General features: G+C 43.0%; 1 long non-coding RNA gene across 1 annotated transcript in view; it reads left to right on the forward strand.

The window, feature by feature from the left end:
• LOC309565002 overlaps positions 1-19607 on the forward strand; it is a 403393-nt gene that overhangs the window by 274720 nt on the left and 109066 nt on the right. Inside the window, exon 3 of the long non-coding RNA XR_014225774.1 lies at positions 8001-8109. This is a non-coding gene — a long non-coding RNA (uncharacterized lncRNA). The remainder of the gene's footprint in view (positions 1-8000; positions 8110-19607) is intronic.

Here is a 19607-nt window from a genome sequence, read left to right on the forward strand (position 1 = left end):
GCGGACCCTACAGAACGAGGTCAGAGCCCTCCAGGACAACGAATTGTCGTCACTGCGGTGGCCTACATCAATCACCAAGGGGGCACCAAGAGTGCCCGGGCGGCCCAGGAAGTGACCAGTATTCTGTCTTGGGCCGAGACTCATGTCCCGGCAATATCGGCAGTTCACATTCCAGGTGTAGAGAATTGGCAGGCCGATTACCTGAGCCTCCAGACCCTGGACCAGGGGGAATGGTCCGTGCACCCGGAGGTGTTTCGAATGCTGTGTGCGAAATGGGGATCCCCGGATGTGGATCTGTTCGCGTCTCGGCTAAACCACAAGGTTCGTGGCAAGAACGCGCGATCCTCTGGCAGACGCCTCGGATGCGTTGGTAGTACCTTGGCATCAGTATCATCTGATGTATGCCTTTCCTCCGATTCAGTTGTTGTCCAGGTTCCTTCGCAGGTTGGCCTCGGAACCAACATTGGTGATCCTGGTGGCGCCGGACTGGCCACGCCGGTCCTGGTACGCGGACATCGTTCACCTGGCCATCGAGCCTCCATGGCAGCTGCCAATGCGAGAAGATCTACTGTCTCAGGGTCTGATCTTCCATCGCTGGCTTTAACGGCATGGCTGTTGAAAGCCAGGTCCTGAGGGACAGGGGTCTCTCCTCAGAGGTCATTCCTACCTTAATTAAGGCTAGAAAAGCATCATCTGATAAGATTTATTACCGTACATGGAAAGCTTATTTTGCCTGGTGTGAGTCCAGGGGCTTCTCTCCTCGTTCATGCTCGGTGGCGAGAGTGCTGGCTTTCCTTCAATCTGGTGTGGACCAGCGCCTTGCGCTGGCCACGATTAAGGGCCAAGTATCTGCACTGGCTGTCCTTTTCCAGCGCCCAGTGGCGTCTAATTCTTTGATTCGCACCTTCATTCAAGGTGTGCGTCACTTGGCTCCTCCTCGAAGGGAGCCCTTACCTCCATGGGACTTGAACTTGGTTCTGTCCGTGTTACAACGTTCCCCGTTTGAAAACATCAGGGAAATCTCATTGCCTCTGCTGTCAAAGAAGGTTTCCTTTCTCGTGGCGATCCCTTCTGCTCGCAGAGTGTCGGAGTTAGCGGCTTTGTCTTGCTGCTCCCCTTACCTGGTGGTTCATAGGGATAAAGTGGTCTTGTGACCTAACCTGTCCTTTCTTCCAAAGGTGGTTTCGGATTTTCACCTTAATGAGGACATCATTTTGCCTTCACTCTGTGAGAAGCCTAAGCATCCTAAGGAGGTTGCTTTGCATTCCTTGGATGTTGTCAGGGCGATCAGGGTTTACCTGTCGTCGACTGAATCCTTTCGAAAATCGGATTCTCTCTTTGTCCTTCCTGAGGGACCTCGGAAGGGTATGGCTGTGTCTGCGGCGACCATTTCAAAATGGATCAGACAGACAATTGTTCAGGCCTATTAGTTGAAGGAACGGGTTCCACCCTTCCCTGTCAAGGCGCATTCTACCAGAGCTGTGAGTACGTCCTGGGCTCTCCGACATCAGGCTTCAGTGGCCCAGGTGTGTAATGCTGCGACTTGGTCGTCAGTGCACACCTTTTCAAAATTTTACAAAATTGATGTTCTGGCATCGGCAGATGCCTCCTTTGGCCGCAAAGTTCTCTGTGCAGCAGTGCCGTAAGGGAACCCTGGTTTTTGGGTCCCTGGCTGTTGGGGTTGTTCACCCCCTTGGTTATTTGCTTTCCTGGGTAGTTGCTCCTGTTGAGCCTTTTTTGTTACCCAGAGGGTTGCCTTTCTGTTCATGTAAGATTCCTTTCTCTGATGTGGGTACTGCGTTTCCTTTTCTGACGGTTGCTTTTTCCCGCCCCTCATGTCTACACTGCTTTGGGACATCCCCATTGGTGAAGACTGTATGAGTGGGCGGCGACTATCGGAGGACGTTAGAGAAAACTGAATTTTTGTAAAATCTTACCGTAAAATTCCTTTCTCTGAGTCCTCCGACAGTCGCCGCCCCCGCCCCTCTATTGGGGTTCTTATACACTTAACTGCTTGCTAACAAACTGAGTTGGGATGGCTGATAGCAGGGGGGGGGGGTATTGGACCAGTGGGACAGCCCCCATGGGTGTGTCTATGTAGATGCTTTGTTTTTTAACAAGTCTTATGCCTAGTTACTCCTGTGGAGATGAAGTCAATACCCATTGGTGAAGACTGTATGAGTGGGCGGCGACTGTCGGAGGACTAAGAGAAAGGAATTTTACGGTAAGATTTTACAAAAATTCAGTTTTTTTTAAACTGGATATGTTAAGGTGTATCTTTTATTTCTAAGCACTGTTTTTACTGTAGCTTTTTCTGCTTGGTGGTGAATTAATTGGGTGCTCAGTGGAGCCCTTTACCAATTTTATCTGGTGGACAGATAATTGGCTGGGGAAGACCCAGCTGTCATGGTACACGTGGGTACCAATGACAAAGTTAGAAAGAGATGGAGAGTCCTAAAAAACTATTTCAGGGAAGGAAGGAAAAGGCCTTCAAAAAATACAAGGCTGAGGGGTCATAGGCAGCATTCCAACATTACAAAGAGTGCAATAAGAAATGTAAGGGCGCAATCAAGGCGGCTAAAATAGAACACGAAAGGCACATAGCGGAAGAGAGTAAAAAAAAAAATACCAAGAAATTCTTTAAGTTTATAAATAGAAAGTGAGGCCAGAACATATTGGCCCTATAAAAGAAGAAGAAGGGAATCTGGCTAAAAAGGACAGAGAGAGAGAGAAGGTGAAGGTGCTAAATAAAATTCTTCTCCCTAGTCTTCATAAAAAATTGGGGGGTTACATTAACCCAGCTTGTAATGTTAAAATTAATAACACATCACAGGAAGCACCCTCATGGTTAACAGAAGACAGACTCAGAACTAGACCTGAAAAACTTATCATAAATAAGTCACCAGGACCCAGATGGTCCTTAAAGAACTCAGCCAGGTGATAGCCAGACCATTGTTCCTAATTTTTATGGATAGTCTACTGATAGGAATGGTGCCAGCTGATTGGAAAAAAGCCAACGTGGTATGGTACAAATATTTAAAAAAGGGCCAAGAAATAGGCTAGTTAGCCTAACATCAATAGTCTGCAAGATTTTGGAGGGGATAATAAGGGACTATATACAAGACTTTAGTAATGAAAACGGTACCATTAGTAGTAGTCAGCATGGATTCACAAAGAATCGTTCTTGCCAGACCAATCTATTAACCTTCTATGAAGAAGTAAGCTGTCATCTAGATAAAGGGAGGCCTGTGGATGTGGTGTGTCTGGACTTTGCAAAAGCATTTGATACAGTTCCCCGCAAACGATTACTGTACAAACTAAGGTACGTAGGTATGGACCATAGGGTGAATACCTGGATTGAAAACTGGCTCCAGGGGCGAGTCCAGAGGGTGGTGATAAATGGGGAGTACTCCGATTGGTCGGGTGTGGAAAGTGAGGTCCCCCAAGGATCTGTCCTGGGACCAATCCTGTTTAATTTATTCATAAACGACCTAGAGGATGGGATAAACAGCACAATCTCGGTATTTGCAGACGATACTAAGCTAAGCAGGCCAAAATCTTCTATACAGGACGTGGTAACCTTACAAGCAGACTTGAACAAAATAATGGGGTGGGCAATTACATGGCAAATGAGGTTTAATATTGAAAATGTAAGGTAATGCACGAAAGGTAATGCAGAGATATGAATGCAAGTTACTCGCTAGGGGGAGAACCACTGGGTGAATCTAAAATGGAAAAGGACCAGGGGGTCCTAGTAGACAACAAGCTTAGCAATGGCATGCAATGCCAAGCTGCTGCAATCAAAGCCAACAGAATACTGGCATGTATAAAAAAAAAGGGGATTCACTCCAGAGATACAACGATTATTCTTCCACTCCACAAGACTCTGGTCCGGCCACATCTTGAGTATGCCTTCCAGTTCTGGGCACCATTCCTCAGAAAGGATGTGCTGGAACCGTAGAGAGTCCAGAGAAGGGCAACAAAGATAATTAGGGGAATGGAGGACATCAGCTATGAGGAAAAACTACAAGCATTGAACTTATTCTCTCTGGAGAAGAGAGGCTTGAGAGGGGATATGATATCAATGTACACATACCATATTGATGACCCTAGCATAGGGAACAAACTTTTCAGAGAAAGGTAATTCAATATGAAACGGGGCCACTCACTAAAACTAGAAGAAAAGCGGTTTAACCTTAAACTGAGTAACGGTTCTTTACTGTCAGAGCTGTGGAATTCTCTTCCACAAGCAGTGGTATCAGCAGGGATCATCCATAGTTTCAAAAAACTATTAGATGGGCACCTTAAAGACCACAACAAAGAGGGGTATACAATGTACAGTTAACAGCAAACACACACACATCATAGGTTTAACTGAATCGACTGGTGTATTTTTTCAACCTCACTAACTATGTAACATTGTAACTGTGGGCAGCTGAAGCTGCTGCCTGTTCACTTTCTGGACACACACACACACATACTCCTATATACACACACACATATATATACAGACACACACACATATATATATACATATACATATACAGACAGACAGACACACTCACACCACTGCTTGCCTGCACATTTCTCCTCGTGGATCTCTGCAGTTTCCTGTTATCTACACCCTCATCGAGCCCCCTCCAGCTTTGCAACTCTCATTGGCTCTCCTATGACTCACTCCTCCTCCTTTGCTGGAAAACTCTCACGAGAGTGAGAGAAAGCTGTGCATGATGTAATTAGCCTAGGCTAATTTACTAGTTGATCAAGAAGATGAGTAAGTACATGAGTAAGCGACATCCTTAGTCGTGAAATGCGTCTACCTATTGTCCTATGTCTCACAGTTTGAAGTTTGATGCCTATTTTTGATGTGGAATAAATACACTCCTGTTTGATTTTCATCTCAGAGTGCGGTCACTTTCTTCTTGATCAAATAGCTCTTGGATTACGGATCCGACCAGCACCTGACACCATCTCACCTGGAGCGGTCTCTTTTCAGTTTGGATTCAATAGGCTAATTACTAGACAAGAAAGAGAAAGTGGGCTGCATGAGGTATTTAGTGGCAGAAAAAAAATGTTTTACTATCCAAATTTAAAACAAGGGCAGAGGATTTAATAGATGGAAAGTAAAAAAATGACTGAAGGTCCGCTTTAAGTAAGCATTAACGCATTGCATGAAATTCAGTGAAAGCAAAGAGACAGCCAGTGTTCACTGCACTAATCAGTAGTTTATTCACTTTGCATAGGCATAGCATCTTACTAGTTTTATTGAATGTTGTGACTCAAAGCTCTAAATGTAATTCTTGCTTTTTATCTCTAAACATTTAAATAATACAACAGTTCATTTACAAGCCATAGTTCTTAGATAGTCATATGCAATAAGTGGCTCATTAACTTGCTGTAGGTATGCCTATTTCTCAGAATGAGAGAAAACTGTCAACTGTGTATGCAAGAACTGTAGTAATATTTTCTTTTTTTTTTATAAGAAAAGTGATAAAAAAGATTTTTCTTGCCTTACAAGAAAAACAAATATAAGTGATAAAAAAGATTTTTCTTGCCTTACAAGTAAAACAAATATAGGCATTTGTGTGCTATACTTCAGTTTACCATCTACAGAGTTCACAGACAGAAATGCAACATAGGCAATGGGCTAGAACGGCAGGGCTGTTGGCATGCTGTCGTCCCTGTCTTTTTGTGCACTATACCTTGCCAGACATCTCTATGGAATTTAATGTAAAAACTAGTATTATTCAGGCTATACAACTACCCAGGCATTAGACATGTTTTTCTTTGTTTGGGGATGAATAGAAAGAATGTAGACCCCCTGTCAGGTTTTATTATTGTTTTATATCTCATGAGTGTCACTGGGTCAGAAAACTCTAATCTTTGTTATAAGATATTGCCATGTTTTATACTTGTTTTCCATTTTAGCTTTGGTTCACATACATCTAGGCCTTTTTAAAGGGATTGTAAATCTTTATTTTTTTTAATTAAAATAACAAACTTGTTATGCTTACTTGCTCTGTTCAGGGGTTTTGCACAGAGCAGCTCCAATCCCCTTATTCTGTAGTTTCCTGCTCTGATCAGCAGGGGATCTGTGAGCTGATTCCCTGTTGATAGGAACAGAATCTGCCCCATGTGAGAGGGGCCCAAGTCTGCCATACTTTAAACTGTAGTTTAATATATTAATTAATCCCACAAACTTTACTTTACTGGAGAAAGCATTTTATTTTATATGCCACAAGTTCTTTGTTTTGTTACATCTGATGATAGTGGTGTAAAGTTACCACCACTTTACAGATAATATCTGCTACCAATCCTGACCTATGCTAGGGGTGACATACTAATATAGGATCCTTTTTAGATATCATGTATATCTTATTTAAAATAAGATGTGTTTTAGTGCTTTTGTGAGCTGCCTGTTATCAGTCTTGTTATCAACTCCAAAATATCTACCCCAAAAAAAGAAAAGGGAGTTGGGACTTTGAAAGTTCCACATATGAGTCTGAGACTATATACTAAAATTATACAATTGTGATGCAGAGTTCAGGCTCTGGGCTCTGTGCATTCCTTAATCGTGACCCCTGAACTCCGTGCATTATGTAATCCTGACCCCTCTACCCTGTGCTCCATTAATGGGTCAGGAATAAATAAAAAAGAAAGTTCAGAGGTCAGAAAAAAAAGTTCAGGGATCTCACAGATTGTGGCTTGTATCTGTCATTCCCAGGGCTCAACATCATTCCTGGGAGCAAGGTAGACTGTAATCTTCACAGTGCACACGCTCCAGTTCATCACACCGCGCAAGCGTTGGTTCGAAAATGGCTCTGTATTTGTTTGGCCAATTATGCTGCCACGCATGTGCAGGCTACTCCAACCGTGCTGTGCCAGTGTCAGTCCAAATCAGCACGGCTGGAGAGGTCTGCGCATGCGCAGCAACATTAATGGCTGTGCATGCACAGAGCACTCTACTGGTGCCATTTTTGAACTGACACTTTTGTGTAGTTTGATGAATTGAAGCCTGAGCACGTGAAGTTTGCGGAGTCAGCTCTTAGGGACAAATCCATGGACACCTGTTTCCCTGGGGACAGACACCTCACAATGGGGACTGTGCCCTGGAAATGGGGATGGATGGTAACCTTATACTAGCAACCCACATAACATATAGTCAGCAGGTCAAAGCAATCACCCTACAACGAACACCTATCCTCTGCACATGATGGCTCAGCCCAGAGGCTTATATCAGCCTCACGGTAGAAAAGACTGCTCCCTACATATGCTACTGTCCCCAACCCCTCAACCACCATGACGTACATCACATGTTTTGGCATGTGACGTCAGTGTTAGTGGGGACACGCACAATGTTTACCACAACCAAAAGGATTGTACTGGGACTGATAAAAACAATAAATATGAATCGCACACACTGAGTATGCGCCCATATGCCTGGACCGGCTCCATATTTGAGAAATCCCATATAGAGGGCCATCTTGGGAAAGCCATATACTATGTTCGCTGGGCATCCCATATCCTCACAACATATAATGATCATGACAAACATATTGGCAACACGCTAATAGGGGAGCAAGGGGAGAGAAACATAAGAGAAGAGGGGGAGTGGCCCAGGCCAAAAAAAAATCTACCAGTACAGAGACACATGTCCAAACAACCCCCCGCTATTGAATGTGGGGCGGGGGTTCCTCCCAGGTGCCAGTCAGCTCCAAAATGACATAATACTGTACATCACTTTGTAAAAAGATATTATTAATCAAATTCCAAACAAATATCATACTGTGTTACAGTGTATAAAACGCATAAATGGTTTACCCATCATAAAATATATAACCTTTCCTATAAGAAAAGAGAAATCATGTCTGGCTGTGTGTCTGAATCTTTTGGGCGGTACATTGTAAATTAGGGGTCTCACGTGCATTTTGCTTGGCTTTTTGATAAGCTCTCTTTAATACTTTATTGCTATAACCCCTCTCATGTAATCTTTTCCTCAGAGACACAACTTTCTATCCAAAGTCATTGTCATATGTACCATTACACCTAACTCTCAAATACTGGCTGTATGGAATATTGTTCACTGGCGATGTCAGGTGTTTACTAAAGGTATGTTGTATATCTTTTTTCTCTATTAATTTTCTTTGCATAAATATACTAGGCACACCCTGTAAACAATAAACTACTATTGGCTTCTCTAGGCTTTTTATGTGATGTTTATGAGGGTGAATGGATTGGTGAACCCTTGCTTCATGATGTATGTTTATAAAGCTTTATCAAATGTAATAATATTGTTTGAGAGGCCACTCTGTTCATATCTGCATGTATTAGGTTTGTTGTTGGTGTCATGCATTGTAGATGCTTTTCATATTTTAGATGCTTTTTAGTGCATTTGTACGTGTGTTGCCCTTGAACTGTGCCACATAATGTATTTTTCTAGAAACAGCATCCACAAAGCAGCAAGGAACACCTTTAACACTTGTAACACACATAAAACATGCAGATGTGAATAGAACCATACAGTAGAACATTAGGTCTGCATAAATACATTTCTGAATGTCATCATTTAAAGCATATTATTTTCATCACATTACATAATTTATCAGTAAAAAACAGTCGTTGGGCTTCAGCCAGGTGACTATGCTTAGGCAAAGATAATCAGCCTGCTGCAAGCAAATGGAAGCATTTCCTCAGTCTCCTCTACTCCATTTACCTGATTGCAGCATTTTAACTTACTTTGTAGCTGGTCCCAAGATGAAAAGGTGTCCTCTCTGTGCATGTATCTCAGTCCAGGAAATTGACGCTGAAACTGGGTAATGCAAAGCTAGATAGTTCCTCCCCAACGGGTCGCCATGGTGAAAAAAACTCTCTGGCAATTGGAAGTATGGCTGACCAGGCAGTAGCTATACTTGACTCCGACCGGTCCCTAAGGTTGGATGCGATGTGGCCATGCCAACTGTTTGCTGCAATGTGCTGCACAACTTGATTCTCTGTTATATAGTCCTGCTCAAAAGTTTGCATACCTTGGCAGAAATCGTGGGGTCTTGGCACTGATATTGAAAATATGACTGATCATGCAAAAAAACTTCTTATATTTAAGGATAGTGATCATATGAAGCCATTTATTTTCAGAAAGTTGTGTGGCTCCTTTTTAAGACATAATGATAATGGAAATTATCAAAATGGCCCTGATGGAAAGTTTGGCCTTGGTACAGTCATACAAGGCGACGCAGGTTAAATGGCAATTAAAGGTTAATTTCCCACATCTGTGGCTTTTTAAATTGCAGTTAGTGTCTGTGTATAAATAGTCAATGAGTTTGTCAGCTCTCACGTGGATGTACTGAGCAGGCAAGATACTGAGCAGGCAAGATACTGAGCCATGGGGAGCAGAAAAGAACTTTCAAAAGACCTGCGTAACAAGGTAATGGAACTTTATTAAGATGGAAAAGGATATAAAAAGATATCCAAAGTCTTAAATAATCCAGTCAGTATTACTCAAACATTTATTAAGAAGTGGAAAATGCAGGGATCTCTTAATACCAAGCCAACGTTAGGTAGACCAAGAAAGATTGCAGCCACAACTGCCAGAAGAATTATTTAGGATACAAAGAAAAACCCACAGGTACTCTTAAGAGAAATACAAGCTTATCTGGAAAAAGACAGTGTGCTTTTTTCAAGGATCACAATACGACGATACATAAACAAAAATAGCTGCATGGTCAAGTTGCCAAAATGAAGCTTTTTACTGCGCTAATACCACAGAAAAACTTAGCTACAATATGCCCGACAGCCCTTTGACATGCCTCACAGCTTCTGCCACACTGTAATCTGGAGTAAGGCAATCTAAATAGAAGCTTTATGTTCACAACCATAAGCGCTATGTTTGAAGAGGGGTCAACAAGGCCTATAACGACAACAATGCCATCCCCACTGTGAAGCATAGTGGTGGCACACTGATGTTTAGGGGGTGGGGTGAACTCTAAAGACACTATGAATATTAGGAAAATTGATGGCACGATTATTGCAGTATTTTATCAGAAAATACTGACAGACAATTTGCATTTTTCTGCACAAAAGCTGTGCATGGGACGCTCCTCGACTTTCTGGAACAAGGCCAAGTTGACCCTACAGTGGTTACAGCAGAAAAAGGTGAAGGTTCTGGAGTGGCCATCACAGTCTCCTGACCTTAATATCCTTAAGCCACTTAATGAGATCTCAAACATGCTGTTTATGCAAGACTACCAAAGACTTTGCATGACCTGGAGGCATTTTGCCAAGATGAATGGGCAGCAATACCACCTGCAAGAATTCGGGACCTCACAGACAACTATTACAAAAGACTTCACAGTGTCATTGATGCTAAAAGGGGCAATACACAGTATTAAGAATTAACGGTATGCAGACTTTTGAACAGGGGTCACTTCATTTGTTTACTTGTTGCCTTGTTTTGTTTTATGATTTTGCCATTTTGTTATGACATGCAGATGAATGTGAATCCTATAAGAAATAAAATAAATTGGTTTTGCCTGCTCACTCATGATACATACTGTATATTAGAAATTCTCCAAGGGTATGCAAACTTTTGAGCACAACTGTATCTCAAGGTGCCCTAGGTATTTTATAATTCTTTTCATGCTCACATGTTTACCATGCTCTGTTGATTTTTTAATTGTTGTGGATGTTGTTAATGTTTAATATTTATACTGCTTAAATATCAAATGTTGTAGTTTCTAATAGGAGTTAGGTAAGGTTCACACTGCTGCTATCTGACTTTGACCTGATTTTCAGTGTGATTATGTAGTCCAACTAAAATGTGACTTTGATTGGCTCTGCATATTCTATAGGACCAACATCATACTGGAATCGCACCAAAGTAGTACAGGAACGTTTCCCAAAATTGTACTGTGCTTAGTCACATTGATGTGAAGGGGCACCATTGAAAACAATTGATTAATAAATATTTTTTATTATTAATAAAAATTAAACAAATGTTTTCTATATAACTGTTGCTTACATTTGTATTTTTCAGCTGCCTTCATAGTTATATGTTGCTGTATACTAAGTTTTTAAAACATGCACTTAGTTCTGGATGAGTTTTGTCCAGACCTGGGGTAGTGCCTGAACAAAGATGGCTCCTTTATTCTGGAAATAAAAACACATCAAGGCATTGTTGGGGGCATACTGATCCCTGTAAAAGGTAAACAATGCCTCTAAATGTTACATATACACAGTTTTTATCATACAGGAACTTCACAACAAAGATTTGTCCAAGGTCCCTTTCACACCGTGCTACACTGCTCTGTTTCAACAGGGAAACTGTGTGCATATCCCCTGCTGAATCAAAGCTGAATGGGACAGATGTCAGTTTTTATATCAATTGTGCCCGTTCAGTTTGTGTCTGCATTTGCACAGTGAATGGGGTGAACCTGTGATGGCTATATGGGAGGCCGGATGTGAATGGACACATGTCCATTTACAGCAGACTACCTCCATTCTGTCGCCTTTCGGGGCTTTCTCCCGAGCTTCTGCTCTCTCTGTCTATTCACACACAGAGCATGACCTGGCCTTGTCCCCGTTCTCCTCATTGGCTCACTGGCTATGATTGACTGTAGTGGGAGCCATTTCTGTCTCAGCCAATGAGGAGGAAGAAACCCAGGAGAGCCGCTGCTCTTGTGCACATCGCTAGATCAAGATGGGGCTCAGGTAAGTATTGAGGGGGAGTTGCTGCACACTGAAGGTTTTTTACCTTCATGCATAGAATGCATGAAGGTAAAACCTTGAGCCTTTAGAACAACTTTAATTTGAGCTCCTCTAGAAACACACATACATATGCCTAGGCAAAGTTTTTCTCTAGATTTGATTTCTGTATTTTGCACACAGGACCATCTGCTGGTTGGCCTGCATTCACTAGCAATCTGTTTGTTGTGCCTTGATCCACTGGCTGGTTTAACTGTTCCTCGGGTCAGATGCAATTGTGCTTGCTGTGTGTATGGCCTGTTTCTTGTTTCTGGGCTACTGTGTGGGTGAAGAAGCACTACTGTGTTTCCCTGAAAATAAGCCGGGTCTTATATTTATTTTGGCACCAAAAGACACAGTAGGGCTATTTTCGGGGTAGGTCTTAGCTGTAATGTGCTGTATAAAGTGCTGTCTTCCCTTCCCTCCCTGCCTGCCAGGAATCCCGTGTGAATCTAGTTTAGTGTATATCAAATCCTAGAATCCACTTTATTAGTGTTTTATATACTGTCCAATGTGTGTTTTAGTAATAGAATAGTGTAAAATACCTTTGTTATATCGCCGCTCTGTGCTCAGCTAATCTCCCACTCTGCTGTCTCTCTCCTCTCATATTGGTAGCTGTCAGAGGGGGATCTCAGCCCCTCCCCTCTGCAGTGTACACAGAAGCACCGATATTAGATTAGAATGGTGTGAAATACCTTTCTTTACATCGCTGCTCCAGGCTCAGTTGATCTGCCTCTGCTCATCCTTCTCTTCTCCCCCACTGAGAGCTGGAGGTCACGGAAGCGCTGAGCGACGATGTACTGAAGGTATTTCACACAATTCTAATCTAATACTCGGCGCTTCTGTGAACACCGCAGAGGGGAGGGGCTGAGATTCCCCCCCTGACAGCTATGAGAGAAGAAGAGCTGAACGGGGAATCAGCTGAGCGGCGATATAACAAAGGTTTTTCACACTGTTAGATTACAAAAACACACGTTGGACATTATATAAAACACTAATAAAATGCATGCTAGGATTTTAAATACACTAAGCTAGGGCAAATCCTAGAATCCACTTTATTAGTGTTTTATATACTGTCCAATGTGTGTTTTTGTAATAGAATAGTGTAAAATACCTTTGTTATATCGCCGCTCTGTGCTCAGCTAATCTCCCATTCTGCTGTCCCTCTCCTCTCATATCGGTAGCTGTCAGAGGGGGATCTCAGCCCCTCCCCTCTGCAGTGTACACAGAAGCACCGATATTAGATTAGAATAGTGTGAAATACCTTTCTTTACATCGCTGCTCCAGGCTCAGTTGAACTGCCTCTGCTCATCCTTTTCTTCTCCCCCACTGAGAGCTGGAGGTCACGGAAGCGCTGAGCGACGATGTACTGAAGGTATTTCACACAATTCTAATCTAATACTCGGCGCTTCTGTGAACACCGCAGAGGGGAGGGGCTGAGATTCCCCCCCTGACAGCTATGAGAGAAGAAGAGCTGAATGGGGAATCAGCTGAGCGGCGATATAACAAAGGTATTTCACACTGATAGATTACAAAAACACACATTGGACATTATATAAAACACTAATAAAATGCATGCTAGGATTTTAAATACACTAAGCTAGGGCTTATTTTCGGGTGAGGGCTTATATTGCAGCCCTCCCCGAAAATAACAGTAGATCTTACTTTCAGGGTAGGTCTTACTTTTGGGGAAACACGGTATGTTGGTGTGCGACACTGGGATGTCTCCCTTCTTCTTGTCAGACTTAGTTCCCCACATTGTGCTGGCCCCATGTTAAAAAAAAAATGTCAAAGCCAGTCCTTGGCTTTGATAATAAAGTGGTATTAAACCCAAAACAAAAAATTTAATATATTGCAAGTCACCAGTCAGATGTGGTGGCTGCATTACCTCTGTCCTATTAGGCTTTTACCCCTCTGTTTTCACCTGGTGATCCAACCAGTATCACCCCTCTGGTCTTGGAGTGCCAACATTCTGGATGAAGGAGCATCAGAGACACCTGTGGACAGCAGCATTTTTATCGGGGGCGATTTAGCGTTAAATATGCTAGCAGATTTAGATGCACTAACAAATTAAGACAAACTCAGCTAACAATTTTTAACCACTTGCTGAATAGCAATGTACCTGTGCGTTGGTGGACTTCAAGCAGTTATAGACATCACCCCAGTAACCAAGTTTAGGTTCTTTTTGCCAGAGAGGAGATAGTAAAGCACCACATCCCTTAAGTTATAAAGTACAAAAAGGTGGGAGTAATGGGACTTTTTTTTAAAGTCCCATTACTCCCACCTTTTTCTACTTTATCACCCCAGTAACGTTCTTTAGAGACGGCGTTTGGCTCTCTTGTAAAAGCAATCTTATCCGCTAACTAGACGTCCCCCCCTTTCTGGCCACCTCCCGAAGTTTGCTCTGGCTCTCCAACCCCACCAGTAGGCTAAACAACTCTAATTTTTTTTATCTTACACTGATTTATTATAGAGAGTAAATCATGTTTTTGATACAGTAAATAAATGTCTTGTGAGCAGGCAGTTACCTCTGTGTGTGGTGCCTTGTAGGTAGGCCAGAGAAATCTTTGAAAGCCTTAAAATTGTATGTTTTTTCCCAGTTTAAATAACAGTGGTTGTTTGCTGATGGCTAGTGTTTAAAAATAACATCAGACAGAAGAAGGAGGCTAGAGTTTTCTTTTTGCTTTGAAATAAAGGAATGCTGTCATTTGCATTCTCCTAGCTTGTAATAAAATGTTATTACATTCTAACCACAAGTCAGAAAACACTGCGTCCACTCCTGTGTGTTGTTAGTTTGTCTTTGTGGTTGCGTGACAGAAAATGTGATTGATGGGTATTTTTTCTTCATATGTGATGCTCTCCTCACTGAAAGCAGTTGCATCTTGCACCTTTGATGATTCTAAAAATACCATCAGGGTTTTTTTAGCATTAATCCTGCATTCTAATAACCAATCACCAGCTTGTTAATATGAAAGGTTGACTCCAGCAGTTCCCTTCCTCAGTCCAGACCTGTCCTGTGTCCCACACTCTGCTCTGCTGTGAGAATGAGAATGGCAGAGAGAAGGACCGGCTCCTCAATGGCACGACTGGGGCAGTTCAGATGGAACTGTGACTTGTAACGGATCCAGACTGTGGTGTGCCATTTAGTGATGCTAGGATAGATACTCTTTTTTATGGGGCATAGGAGTGGAAAAACAGGTTCAGTTCTTTAACTGCTTAAAGCGGAGTTCCACCCATACACTTTTTGTAGCTGCTAACTTTTTTTTTTATTTCAAACTGTTTCTTTTATTGAAAAAATAATTATACATATGAAGGAGTACAACGCTAGTACATCTCAATGAATTAACAGAAAAGACAATAAAACAAAAAAAAGCAGTAAGCAGCTAAAGGATTCCAGCACAGTCCAGTTGTGCTAAAACTAGAGAATCCACCCAAGTGACCTTTATCTGAATTCTCTGTAATCAATAGCACACACGGGCAACCTTAAAAAAGGTTTTTAAGGTGCTTACTGCTTTTTTTTGTGCCTGGATAGCCCTTTAAGTTTACAGATTGCGGTTCACATGGGTTTATATGTGCATTGGCTTCTGCTGAGCTATTTCCTGAGGTCTTCAGGCTCCCTCTGGATACAACATTTATCAGATTGTCCTTTGAACTACAGGCTGATTCCTTACTGACATCTGGTAAGGAGCTTTTATACTGGTGGTGGTTTAAAATAGGGGTGAGTCTCTCCTCTTTGTACCCCTCATTGTGTGGGGACTACACATTTCTTTGCTGCACATCTTCCTCTGCATGTTGGATGTTATACAGCGTGTACTTACTTTCATTTCTGTAAGGAGTATCTACATAGGTTGTGACACAAGCACAGCGGTGATTTATTTCTTTTTTCACATATTTATCTGTGAAGGCACAGTATTCTGCATTTTGAGTGCACCCTTTGCTCTCTCTTTATTTTTCACTTATTGTTTTTTGGTTTTATGCTATGGCGTTTATTTTTGTCATTCCATGTTAAATACCTTATATGGTGACTACACCTTTATTTGAGAGGTTTGATGTCACCAACACGCCAAACCTACTGTTCCTTACCGGATTGGGTTTCGGTGCCTTGATTATCTATGGGTCTACTACACCTGGCGGAGTATGATCAGCACATATGCACATTATTTACCAGTGTCTGGTAAGCAGAATACTTATCAGTTGTGGATTTTTCTATTTGCATCAATTTTGACTTACACAATCTTCACTTGTTCGAGATTCATGAACTCTTTATTTTTGGACTTTCTTTCATATTAATTTCTATTCATTCATTTATTTATCACTTAGCACAACTTGTTTGTATTTATATGTTTTTGGGGTGTTGTCACACTTGAAGTTGCTGCTTATTTTTATTTAATTTATTTCTGGTTAGCATTAGCGCGGTTTATTTATTTACATACAACAAATGGTCATACCTTCAGACTTACATGCGGGTGCTGGGCCTGATGGTATCTACCTTCGAGGGGGTTCCGTTTGCACAGTTCCATATGAGGTCCCTGCAAAGCGAGATTCTGACCAAGTGGCACAAGACTCCTCAGTCTCTGGACAATCAGATCCGGCTGAGTCTGGGAACAAAGGATTCCCTGATGTGGTGGCTTCGCGCTCTGGCACGTCGGCTGGGAAAATCCTTCCTCCCCTTGTATTGGACAGTGGTCATCACGGATGCCAGCCTGTCCAGCAGGGGAGGCATCCTCAGCAGGCATTCTGCTAAGGGGAACAAAAAACAAGAAATATACACATAAATGTGATATTTCACCAGTTCATGCGCTGTTCAAACAAACTCTTCACGGCTTGCTATGGTCTTTACACTCCCAATGCGAGGTCATTGCAGCTCCTCCTTGTTTCCACTGGGTGATGAACTATGATTGGATCTATAAAATGCAGAAAGGAGACACCAGCGCACGACCGCCCTCGCATAATACCGTTTATTGAACCATAGAACACATAATAAAACAATTCCACTCACATTTCATCTGTAGATAACAGGCATATCAGCATGCTCCTTCTTCCCCTCTCCCTCTCGGATGGCCCTCAGTTCGCCCTTCAATCTGTGGTGACACTCGGACACTGCAATACCGTGCCCACCAGTCTAGAGCTTCCCCGCCAGGCTCCGGCGTCCTGTACCCCGTGCGCCTGCGCAGGTACCCGCCGGCTACTTCCAACTGCGCATGAGTGCCGTAGCCGTGGCACTGCTGGAAGCCTCTCAGGTAGGGAGAGGGTATAGGTGAGAAGGAGTAAACGCTCTGAGGTTGCCAAGACAATGCGTTTTTTGGAGGCGGAGCCTCCTTCAGGTTCAACCCACCTTACTCCCCAACCTCCTTTTATATGATAATGACCACACCAGTACTATTTACTTAAAGGGGCCAAACCCGGAGGTAGTCAATCCCTTGTGGGAGAGGGGAATACAGGGCTAACAAGCAACCTTATGGACAGAATCAACTTTTAATACATTTCACAAAGTTGACTCTTATCCAGAACTGTTTTGAAAACTTTTTTTAAAAACATTAAAAAAATATATATATATATATAAAAAAATAATACTATATATATATATATATATATAAAATTCTTCTACGGGGATCTGAACATTTGAAGAGTCCAGACTACTGATCAATGTCCTGGAATTCTGAGAGATCAGACTGTGTCTGGATCATTGGACGAATTGTCTTCAGGGATGTCTAGTGTGCATTCAATCGGACAATGACACGGCTGTGGCTTATGTCTATCACCAAGGGGGCACAAAAAGTGCCCTGGCAGCTCTGGAGGTAGCCGGCATTCTAAGAAGGGCAGAACGGTTCGTTTCAGTCCTCTCTGCCGTACACATTCCCGGGGTGGAAAATTGGCAGGCGGATTACCTCAATTGGCAGGCGTTGGACAACGGGGAGTGTGTTTCATCGTCTGTGTCTCCGGTGGGGCACCCCTGAGGTGGATCTATTGGTGTCATGGCTCAACAGAAAGATGTAGAGGTTTGTGGCTCGGTCAAGGGATCCACTGGCAGATGCCACAGATGCACTTGGTGGCCCCGTGGGTTCAGTATTGTCTGATCTACGCCTTCCCTCCTCTCAAACTTCTGCCCAGACTCCTATGCAGGATCGAGGCAGAAGGGATTCTGGTCATCTTAGTGGCTCCGGACTGGCCTCGTCGGGCTTGGTAAGCCAATCTGGTGTGGCTGGTCGCCGACATTCCTTGGAAGCTTCCTCTCAGGGAGGATCTGCTGTCCCAAGGACTGATCTTCCATCCTGCTTTACAGTCACTGGCTTTGATGGCTTGGCTGTTGAACGTAAAGGATAGAGGTTCATCTGACTTAGTGATTCCTACATTGTTAAAAGCTAGGAAATCTACTTAGAGGAAGATCTACCCTTGTACATGGAAGACGTACTGTTAGGATTGAGTTCCCCTGCTGGTGACACTGTGTTGCCCTGGGCTGAATGCTGCACTTCCATTGTCCACCAGCAGGTGTCTCCCAGAAGCCAGCAGGCTTCTATGATCACCCAAACTGTGTTCAGCTGCCAGGTGGCTATTTAAGGCTGCTCCTCCCTTTCCCAGGCGCGTCACTATTTTGAATGCCTCCTTGCTGCCTGAACCAGTTGTCTGTGATCCTGATCTATCCTGTACCCCTTGCTCCTGCTCTCTGCCTTGTATCCAGTCATCCAGTCTAGTTTGCCCTCTTCCTTGCTCCCCTGCTCCCCTTGTCCTGTATAGTGTATATATTTGTAGATAGTTGGTTCTTTAGTTATTGTGTCTTTGGGGTTGGGTTTTGTTTACTGGTATTTGCTTTGTTCACTGTTGCTGTGTATGTTTGTTTTGTGGTTCACTATAATAAATTTTACTTTAAGGCTACCTATATTGTTTTGGTGTGTAGCTACATATGTCTGGTCTCCCCTGCTGCTGCTGAACCCTGACATAATAGTGACGCCCACTACGACCAGATCAGCTACACTTTGGAGCTGGAAGCCAGTTGCTTTTGACTTTATCTTCCTTTTGTCAAGATGCTTAGAGTGCAGGTTATTAGTCGTGTGCATGCAGCAGAAGATAAAGATTTTTGTCATTCGTTGTTGCAGGCGCTGAGTCTCACTGAGGAGGAACTGTTTGAAAACATTCTGACAGCACATGCCTTAGCTGTTGAGGGCAGATTCTCCCTTAGACAAGTCCAGCCTTTAATTCAGGTCTGTGCTGAGCTAGTATTTCAGTCGATCTCTCAGGGCCAGGATGTTTTCACTCCTCCATTTACTATGTTCCAGGCTGGATTTTTGGGATGGTTGCTGAAATATTGTGCAGGTTCTTTCTTCCAGCAGTATTCAGCCTATTCACAGCAGGTGTTGTTGGATTGTATCGCTGCTGTGCAGTCTTTAATGGAGCAAAGGCAACTAGGGAAAGACAAACTGACTTTAGTTTACCCTCTGCTACAAGCCTGGTCAGAGATCCTATCCCCTGTTCTAGATGAGCCACATAAAGTTATATCTACTGAAATAAATCAAGAATCTATTCCTCTGTTACCCTTAGCAACCACAGCTGCTACTGAGTGTTCTTTACCACCTGTAGATCAGTACCCTGCCACCAGTAACCAGTCTTCCTCAGTATGTAATTCATTGGAGGTTCCCCCTGCAATACTGTTACCCATAGCAACATCTCAGGCCTCTTCCTGTACTTCTGCTGCTCTTCACTCTATTCTTCCCAGTACTGTTACTACATTTCCATCTGCAGTACACTCTGGTCAGCACAATGCAAATGCTCATAGGACTCCAGTATCTAAGCCTAAAAATGAACAGAACTTTTTTCCTGCTCTTACAACTCTGCCACCCTCCATGCTGCCGCCTGCTGATGAGATCCAGTCCTCC

This window comes from Pelophylax lessonae (assembly GCF_965119305.1).
Source record: "Pelophylax lessonae genome assembly, chromosome: 10".
Classification (NCBI taxonomy): Eukaryota; Metazoa; Chordata; class Amphibia; order Anura; family Ranidae; genus Pelophylax; species Pelophylax lessonae.